We start from the raw sequence: 13,278 nt of genomic DNA, 5'->3' as shown, positions 1-13,278 counted from the left end.
TAGCTACACACCTTTTGTGATTAAAAACAGTCATCAGCTTTAGTCTGGTATTTGGTGACTCTCATTGAGTAGGAGCTGGATGAGGTGCTAATAGGCTAGATGAGAGGTTCAAGGGGGTGTTGGTGGCCCATATGTATGGGAAGTGACCTGACACACAGGAAAAGCAATTAAGCTTGCCTTTGTTTTCCTGATCCTGTTTGAAGTGAATACAGATACCTGTTCAGAAAACTGAGGTAGATTTTTGAGCTATGAGCTCCTTAGGCATACCAATTTCTCAGTGACAGAAAGGGTATATTATGGGATTCCACAAGAGAAAAAAGGCAGTGGATATTAATTTGAATACTAACAAAATGGAAATGGGTGTTGGTTTCATTAGTGTTAACACTTGTTACTATAGAAGTGTTTAACAAATGAGGATCAGTTAAAGAACAAGATAGCAAAAAAGGGCATATGCCTTTAACTGTCCAGTCATTTGCTGAGAAGCTGAAATAATCCTCAGGTGAATATATCTGTTTTAAGTCACTCTGTTAAATCAGCTGCTTTCACCAACTGTGACACTATTCTGGAGTTTAGAGGAAAAGGCCTTGCTTTGCCTCAGGCCACGCTTCTATTCTTTTTGCTTAATGTGGAGATGAGAGAAGAGATGGAAATCTCAGGTGAAACCTCCAGGAGAAAATGCCCTTGTGAATAACAACTTATTTTTCTGGTCTCAGAGAATCTAAAATAGATTAGTTTTGGTGTCCTCCTGATTTCGGCTTGGTTGGCCAGCTCCTTGTGAGCAAAGAGGCTGCATTAGCCTCTGAATTGAAGCATTTATGCTGTGATACACAGTTTTCTCTATGAACAATTTGCTAATCTGTTTAAAAATCACAAAAGAAGAAAGGGATGTAAAATGTACCATTAAGTCATTCCATGAGATTTACAAAGGCTTTAATGAGTTAGAGATGGATGAAAATGCCTTTTTTGATTCATTAAAGATATCCATCTGATTAGAAGATTTTCATCACCTTATCAGCTAATCCAACAAATTGACTCTCCATTTCAAAATGACTCCAATTGGATTCATGTCCATCAGAAGGATTTTCTGAAAAGCCCAGAGTATTGTATAAAATTCAAAATTATTATCAAATTGCTACTGGAAAAAAATTTACTAGATCCTGATAAATCTAGAGGATTAGGGAAAAAACCAACCTGAGCTGAAAGGTTACCACAAACTAAAGTTCAGCCTGCATAGTTCTCTTCAAAGTTATTATTTATCAGTGAAAAAAAAAAAAAACCCTAAGATTAAAATCAGTTTTTTTGGTAGCTAAAGTAGAAGTGTTTTATAAGGAAGTTATTTGGTATGTTTCTTGCTAACCCCCTAAAGACCTTGAAAAAACTAACATGGCTTTGTATATCTGGAAAATATTTTAAAATGCCATACCAATGAGATAGCTAATGCATGGAACCAGCTAATCAAATTTCCAGTTTTTGGCTGGTGTATGCCCTAGTCTAACAAAGTAAGATTAATGGGGTGTTAAAAGTCTGTATGAACTTGTCAGTTTTATGCTGCAAATAGGGTTAATATCATCCAAATGTAGAAATTTTAAAAATTAATGTGAATGAACTAAAGCTTTATATTTGTCTTTGCTTTTTAAGAAACCTATGTTTTGCAGGACCAGTCCTATCTACACATGCCTGGCTATGGGAAAAGCCAAGGGAAGAAAGAAATGCCTTTCAGGGAGTACTGTCATGAGGTCAGCTACAATGGAGAAATGCCAGACACTGAAATTTAGAAGTAGATAATTTTACCTATTGGACTAGCCAAAAGCATTTATTTTGGGCCAGTATCTGATACTATGCAGGAAGACAGGCCCCCTTTATTTTTTCTCAAAATCACTTTTTACACAGTCTCCACACGAAAACTGGGGTGAAGGTATTTTGCCCTTTGTGGAATACTTTAGGTAATAAGGAGGAGTCTTCATAAACCATCTCCAGCATTTTAACAAACTGGCCATCATCCATATATTTGTCTACATAATGCCAAATACTTGGAAACATCCAGATGTCTGACTGCATTTTGAACTTGTCATTCAAACGGTATAGACCTAGGCTATGTCTATGTGTAGTCTGAATTGTGTGGTAGTTGAACAGGCAAGGGGTGAACAGAATTTCAACTACACCTTTTTTATTGCTATATACATTTTGTTTCCCCTGAAGATAACTTCAATGTAAATGATGGAAGCATGCAGTTTTAGGATCCCCAAAAGAAGTAAAACACACTGAAACAGAAATCTACATAGCATTAAAAGTAGACATTCATTCAGGATGATGTAGGGGACTGGTATGAGATACTTAAGCAGATGATCTACGGCACCTCAGCTATTTGGCACTTAGTTTTGGCACCCTGAGGAAAAAGGCAACAGACCAAGGGCTGGCTTTGTAAGAACACAGTTTATGGTGGTGTGATTTAAAGAGTACCAAGAATTCTACCTCTCCTCAACTATCTCCCACATCTGGACTAAGTACCTTTTCTTCATTTTGCGTTATTTTCTATACAGTATCATAAAGAATCATTATTCATAGTAATACACACCATCTTTTAAAGTATAATTCCCTTTCCTCTACTAGAATGATTCTGAATTATGTATTTGTTAGGAAAGCATTTAATAAGACTCAATGTCCTCCTACTTGAGTCCTTTATATGGGAAAGGGGAGAAGGAAAGCAGGGGAGATTGGAGCAAAGCACTCTGCAAAACAGACCAGACCTGAATGGGGGACTAAGAAGAGAAGGAAACTAAGGCTGAGTTAGGGAGTCGCAGAACAGACTGGTGAAAATAGAATGAAGACGACTGTGCCTACTTTACCATTTCACTTCCGCCTTACCCTCATGATAATCTTCTCTGTGGGAGCGTCTGCAGGGCCTTGTCTTACTGCACCGTGTTGATCACTGTACTGCCCAGAGCTTTGCACAGAACCAAGCACATAGTAGACACTCAGCAAACGTTTTTCAAGTGAATCAATAAATGAAGAAAACTGTGTGGTCTGAAAGTATGGGTTAAATTTCAAAGATTCTAGGCTTACAGGAATTTCAGGAAGTCATATAGTTCAACTTGTCTTCAGCTAGCACTTAATCTACGCCAAGAAACAGCTTTTGATAATTTTCTTTTTAGAGATTCCCACATCCTTTCCTCTAAGCATATTTCAGCATCATTTAAAAAATCTATCTTGAAACCTTCCTTCTTTGATTCAAGATCATTTTCCTTCTTAATAGACAGGAACTTTTGCATACTAACACATCTTTTATCTTTTCCACGAGCTTTTGCATACTCTTTTCCCTGCTCTCCAGAACAAACTGCTCAGGAAACAGGGCAGGGCTTACTGTCTTTGTTTCAGCTTAATTTATTCAAAATTTCTGCATCTTAATTTCTCATTTTTAAAATGAAAATGATTTGAGGAAGCTTCCAGCAAAGTCTGGGCAGACAGCAGTCTCCCAACTCTTCTTTCTTCAAGTTGAGAAAAACTAAGATACTTAGAGATTTGGGGATTTTCTTAGTAGTCTGCAATGAAGGCAGACCTAAAACCAGAATTCCACTTACTTCACTCTGATAAAAACATTTTACATACTCCATGAAGTACCTGTTACTCACGTATGTTCACTTCAGCAACAGCTTTGTCAAGCGACCCCCACCTCTTTTAAATGACATAGGCTTTCTATGTTGAGATGGTTTTTCTTTCATCACCATGATTTTTATAAACTTTTTTTTAGTTTCCCAAAATGGCTTGGTTGTAGGATAAATGCATACTGATAATAACAAAAGGAATATCCAATGGCTTTGTTAGATCATTCTCAGTATTTATATAACTGTTAACTCTTTATGAAAAGGATGAGTTTCAGGGAAGTTGTGAAGTAAATGTGAGTAAAGCAATTCTGATTTTCCTATTGCTTATTCCTTATATTACCATGGGAAATATTACTTGAAAGATTAATGTGAAAACTTTTGGTCTGGAAATAGTAATACTGTCTATCTTTTAGAAGATTCAAACTAAAGATAATTCTGAGTTTCAGGAAGATATAGTTTTATATAAGACAGATATACCCCATGCACATTGTTTACATTATTTAGAAATTAAAGTACCAAGATAGGACAGCTAGTCCAATGATGGATTTGTTGATCTATCAGAAGGTTTGCAGACCTTCCTAGGGTGTCCCTCAAAACCTGGTTCAGAGAGAAAACAACCACAGCCACATAAGGAAGCCAGTTAATATATGGGCAGCACAAGCTGACAGATCAAATTGCCAACTTTTCCCAGGCTAGAAGAAATTGACTAGCTTGTTCTCATTTGCCAGGATAGGAGTCCCATATTAGGCTTACTCCCTTTTTTCCTTTTCTTTCTGAGTGAGCTCTAAAAGAGGATACTTTATAGATAGTGTGGTCATCCAAGCTCAGGCCTTCCTCAGCCTTTGGCTCTCAGCCTTGACAAGAGTTGCAGCCTTCGAAAGAATAATAGAGGTTCCAATTTATTATTCTCCTAGCTTGTCCCAACCACTGCTGAGGCACTTTTCATACAGGTACCTAATCATGACAGCCCTGAAAGGCTGTGCTACTTTTCCTTGTATTTTGATGAGAATGTTGAAATTCAGAGATGTTAAATAATATATTCCCAGATACACAGTCAGAAAGTGGCAGAGCCAGGATATCCTGTGCTCTTGGACTGGAAGAATTAGTATTGTTAAAATGGCCATACTACCCAAAGCAATCTCCAGATTTAATGCAATCCTTACTAAAAGTACCCATGACATTTTTTCGTAGAACTAGAACAAATAATTCTAAAATTCATATGGAGCCACAAAAGACCTCAAATTGTCAAAGCAAGCTTGAGAAAAAAGAACAAACCTGGAGGTATAACCTCCCAGACTTCAGACTATACTACAAAGCTACTGTAGTACAAAACAGAGAGCCCAGAAAATAAACCCATGCACCTATGGTCAATTAATCTATGATTAAAGAGTCAAGAATAGACAATGGAGAAAAGACAGTCTTTTCAATAAGTGGTGCTGGGAAAATAGGACAGGTACACGTAAAAGAATGAAATTAGAACATTTTCCCACACCATATACAAAAATAAACTAAAAATAGATTAATGATCTAAATATAAAACCTGAAACCATAAGACTCCCAGAGGAAAACATAGGCAGAATACTCTTTAACATAGATCATAGCAATATTTTTTTGGATCTGTCTCCTAATGCAAAAGAATTAAAAGCAAATATAAACAAATGGGACCTAATTAAACTTAAAGGAAACCACTGACAAAATGAAAAAGCCTACGGAATGGGAGAAAATATTTGCAACTGATGTGACCAACAAGGGGTTAATATCCAAAATATATAAACAGCTCATACAACTCAATGTCAAAAAAATAAACAACCCAATCAAAAAATGGGCAGAAGACCTGAAGAGACATTTTTCCAAAAAAGACATACAGATGGCCAACAGGCATATGAAAAGATGCTCAACATCACTAATTATTAGAGAAATGCAAATCAAATTCACAACGAGATATCACCTCACACCTGTCAGAATGGTTATCATCAAACAATCTAGAAATACCAAATGTTGAAGAGGATGTGGAGAAGAAGGAACCCTCCTACACTGTTGGTGGGTATGTAAATTGGTGCAGCCAGTATGGAAAACTGGATGGAGGTTCCTTAAAAAGTAAAAATAGAGCCACCATATGATCTAGCAATCCCTCTCCTGTGTACATGTCCAGAAAAAATGAAAACATTAATTTGAAAAGATACATGCACCCCAATGTTCTTAGCAGCACTCTTTTAACAGCCAAGACATGGAAGCAACCTAAGTGTCCATCAACAGATGAACGGATAAAGAAGATGCAGTATGTGTATGTATATGTGTATATGTGTGTGTGTGTGTGTGTGTGTGTGTGTAGTATTATATGGAATATTACTCTCAGCCATTAAAAAGAATGAAATTCTGCCATTTGCAGCAAGATGGATGGACCTAGAGAATATTATGCTTAGTGAAATAGGTCAGACAGAAAACACAAATACTGTATTGTATCACTTACACGTGGAATCTAAAAAGTAACACAAATTAGTATTTATGCAACACAGAAACAGACTCACAGATATAGAAAACAAACTTGTGGTTACCAAAGGAGAGAAGGAAGAAAGGAGGGACAAATTAGGGGTATGGGATTAAGGGATACAAACCACTCTGTATAAAATAGTTAAGTAACAAGGGTATATTGTATACACAGGGAATTATAGCCATTATCTTGAGATAACTTATAATGGAGTATAATCTGCAAAAATACTGAATCAACATGCTGTACACCTGAAACTAATATAGTATTTTAAATCACCTATACTTCAATAAAAATAAATTAATAAAAATAAATAAAGTCATGTTCTTAACAAAAGAAAGGAAGGAAGGAAGGAAGAGGCAGATCCAGGATTTATACCTTGATCTTCCCTGTCCCACCAGACAGCATGGTCCAAGCCATGGCAAGACTGTTTCACTTATTTTGAGGTACGGGTAGCAGCACCACTGATACAAGTCATCTAAGCAGAAACAGCAGTTACAACACTGTCTGTTCATCTTATAGGGAGCTTAAAAGTGATTAACTTTATAGCCAGAATAAACAAACACTTCAGTTTTCTACTTTTCTATTTTTATAAGCTAAGTACATTGAACTCTGAAGGCAGTGCTATCTATATATGTCTACAGTGTAACAGAAAAAGCCCAAGTTTTGAATTCAGGCAGATCTGGATTTGAAACTCCACCTTGATTAAGTGACATTAGGCTAGTTACTCTCTCTGCATTTTAGTTTTCTCATTTGTAGAAAGATGGCAACACCTTCTGCACAAGGTAGTTATGAGCAACAAGAACATTACAGGAAAAGGTCCAATGCATGGCGTAGAACAGAAACCAAATAAATTATGTCATTCTTTTTTTATTATATATTTAATATTAATTTTTATTAATAATAGCAGTAATAATAATGACTCCTAAGTGGGTTTTTTGCCTATAGGATAAGACTTCCTAACTAATTCATTATTTGTAAAAAATATTAAGTTTGCCTATAGGGCCAGGTATTTTAAAAGTATCCTTCCACCATGCCCTATAATGGCTTTTGTCTGTCTATTGAAATCCTATTAGCCAGAATGTTAATTCTGTAAAGCACAATAGGCTAAATTTAATTGTTAAACATAACTCATTTTTTTCCAAAAGAAATACCAAGTTCACTTGCAAAATAGTGACAGTGCAACTTGGTGAACATAAATTATTAGCAACATTGGATTAAAGATTTTATTAATATTTAGTAATATTTGGAGAATGATTCTCAATGACTGCCTCTTACTACTGTATATAATATTTGACTAATAATATGCCAAATGTTAAATATCAACCTTGTCAAAAAATACAAATGAATTGACAGACAACAGGAAACTGTCAGGACGTTAAAACGTTGTTTCTACTACTATGATGGGTACATTGATGTTACACCATCTCCTTTGTTTCCCCTCTTTTTGCTAGTGGGCCCCTCCTTCCCCATCACATTCACCAATGCATAATGGTCCCTTGGTTTCAGTTACAGTCCTCTTGATGGGAAACCACGTTAAGCCCAGGAGGTATGTAAGGTAGTCTTTATCTACTCTTAAAATCTCAATACTGAAAAGTATTCTTCTAGTGCTTGCTTGTTAGAGTGCTCATAAAATGATGTGCTGTTTCAGCAACATGTAGGCTAGTTAGAAGGTGGTATAAAACCATCAGTTATCACATGGTAATATCCTTTTATTAACCACTGAAATATATAAAGATGTTTCATGACAACCGACAATGTCAGATGCTATTACTGGCCTAATGGTTTATACATTTGCACTTTCTTCCACTGAGCTCTTTCTTCATGCTTACATTTCCTTTTGTGTAAAGCATTTTTAAAACGTGTGGGAGCATCCTAACTTTTCAACATCTATTTTCATATCATATATTTATGGGCACTCAGTTGGCTTTTCAAGTTTCCCGCATGTTATTCCTTAAAGCCCAGGCATTTCCCAAGTTACAAGCACCAACTTGCAAACATCTTACACTTGCACTGTTTACTGTTGAGCCCTTCTCCCCTGCCCTTCAAATACTGACCCTCTCATCCCCAGCCTACTTCTGACTTCTGAAAGAAATTTTCTTTAGAAGATACTGTTTTCCTGTAGCTGGTACATGGAATAATTTGAATCAATCTTTGCCAGTTCACAGTTATTTTGGCTTTTTTTTCTTTCTGTCCATTTCAGATCACAGTCGACACCACTATGGGCTTTTTTTTCTTCTTATGCAGCCATATGTTCATTTTAACTAAAGGGGAGTGGGCGCACCACCATTAAGGAAATACATGGCCTACATTTGAAAAAAAATCAGAATTGATGTACAAAAGCATGAAAGTCCTGGAAACTATCTTGAAATTTCTTTTAGAATTTTAAAAAACTCTCCATCTACCTTCCTCTCTAAATAAACCTAATTTCCCTCAAGATCAAGGGTATAATTATTTTTGTTTCATCCAATTCTGTGTTCATTGCTTGCCCTATTTTGCTCTAATTTTCATCATACGTGTAGTCTTTCAGGTAAACATGGGCTTTTTAGGCTTGTGTGGAGACCAAAGCAATATTTAAAAAGGAAAGATAAACAAAATAAGAATAATGGGCAGTTTATAAGTGACAATTTACAGTTTACCATTAAGTTTTACACACCTAATCTCATGGAACTTCCCTCACATTTCTGTGAAATAGATAGGGCAGGAATATCCTATTCATCTCAGAGGTGAAGAAACAGAGTCCAGGAAGTTAAATTGTTCCCTCTAGGTTACATAGCTAGTAAGGTTGAACAGAGGCTGGAACTGAGGGAGTCTGAAGGTTAGAAACATGGAGAGAAGAGTGGAGAATCTATCTCAAATATTTATAAATTATTTTGTCTTTAGTCAAACTTAATTGAGCTGTGCCAAGGACTATGAAAACCTATATTTCTGATAATTAATTTATAAGAGCCCCACAAAAGCTCTTCAAGACATACTTAAGTTGCTTTTGATAACATTTGAAATTCCGTAAGTTGAAAGTGAGATGCAGGCCTCCAAGGTTTAAAACTTATCTCACATGTAGAACCTGTACAATCTGAGATAAATTTAGAACCATAGAGACTGGGCCATCTCCACAAAGCACTACTTTCATGTCTAGAAAAGAAAAGCTATTTTTGGAATATAAATGGTTAGAAATCAAACATGATGGAGAACGCTCTTTACCAAATGTTAAATATTCAGGTCCTCTTGATGACCCAGTGTAATTCGCAGTTCCACCCAAATGCCTAACGTCTTTTTAGTGAGACCAATGATAAACTAAAAGCATGGTTCCAGGTGAATTAAAAAAATACACTTTTTGTAAAGAACTAAGGTCTTTTGATAATCAGGGAAAAAATTCAGACAGAGGAGGAAAATGACATCTTTTCTGAATCTTTCCTAGAGTCTGTTCAGTCTCCTTGATGAATTCCATTATCACAAAAATGACCTTTCCAGTTCATATCTCTTTTGAGCTAAAGCAATTCTTCTCCATTCTGTTATAATGAAAGTATTACATGGATAACTATCCAGCGTTATCTTCCAGAAGGAGAACTAATTTGGGAAAGAAATGAAGTACTTGAATATAATATCAGATCTCTCTCATTTTTTTTTTTAATCCTTGTAGAGACCTGGTGGGTAGAACTAAGCAAGTTCATGTACAAGGTAAATACACTGAGCTCCCTACCTAATACAGAAGTAATTTTTATTACCACATTTGTGAATAGTCGTATGAATGCTTAAAGAACATAAATTCAGACACCTAAGTCGCTGAACATGCTGCTGAATGTTGAATTTTCTTTTTGGAGATGTGTAAATGAAAAGTATTAAGATCCATGCACACTTCCTGGATGCACTGCAAGTTTCAAATGTGTACTGCCTGTCTCTCCCTGTGAGAAGCATCAAGACGGGCTGGATATAGCATAAACACTACTTATGTACTCTTGTTAATTGTATATTTCTTTGAAGTGGTAGCAAAATGCAAGCTAGTATATGGTGGAAAGAGCTGGGAAAAACGATGGGAAGCTTCCTCAACAGGTTCATGCACATAGAAAGGTAAAGTTTTTGGTGAGTTATAGTGCTTTCCCTTGAGAAACTGAGCCTGATCTCCAGTTTTTTCTGAGGAAATCATTTCTCTGAGAAATATAATTTATGATGGTATACTGACCAGTTAGCATATAGCACACAGATCCAAAGCATGTTGCACATCCATAGCCAGGTCACATAGTTTGAGGTCAGGGCTGTCAAACCCTTTGCAGGGAGCCAATTAAATGAATAATATATAAATCCTTGCTTGTTCTGTATGATAATAAACGTCTTAGTGTAATTCCTCATAAGAGGTAAAACACTTCATAAAAATGCCTTTACTATTACACTCCCTATGAGACAACTGGCTGGCAGAGATTTTAATTGCTATATTGTGGATGTGGAAATTGAGGCTCAGAGATTTTAAGTGGTTTACCTAGGTCATATGTGTGGGCTACAACAGTGTGAATTAAGTTAAACATTTTGAAAGTAGAAGGCAAATGGATAGAATTTAGTTACTTAAACCTATGTGTTAAATTTAGCTATTAATTAAATTAACTTCATAGAATTAAAAATGAGTTTTTCAATATTTTCAAAAAACAGTTTAATATAAGTAAATAGAAAGTGAAAGCCTCATTATGTAACTGTCAAAATAGCAAGGATGGGCTTCCCCGGTGGCGCAGTGGTTGAGAGTCCGCCTGCCAATGCAGGGGACACGGGTTCGTGCCCTGGTCCGGGAGGGTCCCATATGCCGTGGAGCGGCTGGCCCCGTGGGCCGTGGCTGCTGAGCCTGCGCGTCTGGAGCCTGTGCTCCGCAGCGGGAGAGGCCACAGCAGTGAGAGGCCCGTGTACCGCAAAAAAAAAAAAAAAAAAAATAGCAAGGATGTCTCAGAGATTTCTTTCCCAATCTGTTATTGTCATGTTAATGTCTGGGGTTATGCTGTTTTACTATGACCCAGTGAAGAACATTATTAAAAGGTAAATATTTATTTCTCAGTTTGTTGTTTCTTTTTTTATAAAATTGTGAATATAATTTTATTCTCCTTCTGCGTATCTTTCTGCACTTTCTACCACTATGGTGGTAGTGGTGGGTTTTATTTTGTTTTGTTTTCCTTTTTAAACTTCTGTTTATACATTTTACTTCTGGGGGAATATGGTGACATTAAATTCTAACCACCCAGTAGCAATGTCTCTATGAGTATATTTCACATCCCTTTCAAAGTAGCATATTTCCTTTGGCTGGGATGCTGCAGGTTTGGTATTTGTAGATCAGAGCCTGACTCTTAACTCAGTCCTCAGCTCTGAATAATACACTTTTCATCTATACCGTCCTTGACACCACACAGACATCCCATGTTGAAATCTTTTTCAGAGTCTTGACCTGTCTGCTAGACTAAACAGAGACAAGGAAACAGGTAATGACAGAATTGAAACATAGTTTGGGGATCTTGGGAGGAAAAAAGAAAGTAAAAAAATTTTTTTAATGTACAACATAGTCACCCAAGCTTGTGGTGTCTCATCAGAACCTCTCAAAGTTTGGAAATTTTCCCAAGACTTGCCCTAGTGAGACAGCAAGGACTTATTAGATCATTGTGTCTGCTTCCCCACCTGGGCAGGAAAGAGTCTCCCATACGGAGAACATATGGTGTGGTCTTAGATTAGCAACAAAGAATGTCAGTTGGCAGACAGATGGAGGAGAAGCAGAGGACTGTGTGAGCTTTGCTAGCCTGGATCTCAAAAATGAATTTTAAAAATCATATTCACTTAGTTCAAACACTGAACAACCTACGCAGAGGAAGAGGCACTAACATTTACTGGACATATATATTACAATCTAAGAACAGTATTTTACAGATCTTTTCTAATCCTTACTTCAATTGTTTTATTGTCTCCATTTTACAGATGAAGAAAGTGAGGTTTAGAAGTGTGGGGTCCAAAGTCATACAGCTAGGCAACTGGCAAAGCCCAGAGTCCCACGCACGAGTCTGATTGGAAAGTTAAGGCTTTTTAGAGGTAATAAGTCAGAGAACATAAAATTGACTTTATATACTAAAACTTTCTATTACTTCTACATTGTTTTTTTAACATGGATAAAAGGCATCTCCCTTTCTCTTATTTCAGCTGTGAAATTCAATGAATTTGCTTGCTATATTGCTTAATTTAATGGTATTGGAAATACAGAAGTGGACTTTGGGGAACAGAAATGAGAAGGAGGATATGTAAATAGGACAGGTATAAATACTGAATTATAAATGTTTGCAGCCATCCCCCCTCCATCACGCTCCCCAAATAAAGGAAGAGACTTACTTCTTGGTTCAGAATGAGAACTGTCCTTTGTTGACTGAATCTGAGCACTGTCAGTGGGGCAGGTATCTTTTCCTAAAGTAAAGGAAAGAAGAATGGAATATTTACCTATATCACAGAGGAAGGGGGGATGAAGAGGAGAACAGCTGTGAATGTTTTGTTTTTCTTTTTTCTTCTGCACTTCTACAAATATGGTGTTTTTGTTTTTATTATATCTATTCATATATTATTTAACTTCTTTCATAATTCATAACTTCAGAAGTAAAGTTGTTAGAGAGATAGTTTAGGAGTTGTGGAAGACAAGGAAGAGTGATGGGGTGTGTAGGAGATGGAGCGACCGAGGTAAAAAGAAGACAGTGAAGACTTTACTGGGGGTCATGAATTGGAAATCATTTCAAGAGACCCAAGTAAAAATTTGGGGTTAAATCTACCATTTAAATATGTCATGTGTTTTTGTTCCATTTCCTTTCCTTTCTTGCCTTTTCTTGCTTTAATCAAGTGTTTTTTTCCTTATTCCATTTCCCACTTCTAATCCTAATAAGGATTCTTTTATTATTAATTTAGTGATTACCATTGACTTTACCACAGGCATCCTTAAGCTATTAGAATCCACCTTAAATAATATGTATTTTTTTACTTTCCGGACATGTAGAGGACCTAGAATGCTTTAACTCCATTTCTCACTCCTCCCACCAACTGCCTTTTGGATACTGTTGTTGAGTATTTTAATTATCTCTGTATTTTAAACTTCACATGATAATGTTAAAGAATTCCCTTAGATTAACTCACACATTTATCCTTTTTGAGGATCTTCTTTTCTTTCTGTATTACCTGTGCTTCAATCTG

The sequence above is a fragment of the Mesoplodon bidens genome (assembly GCF_964165515.1).
Source record: "Mesoplodon bidens genome assembly, chromosome: 4".
Classification (NCBI taxonomy): domain Eukaryota; kingdom Metazoa; phylum Chordata; class Mammalia; order Artiodactyla; family Ziphiidae; genus Mesoplodon; species Mesoplodon bidens.
Note: the sequence above shows the minus strand (reverse complement) of the source record.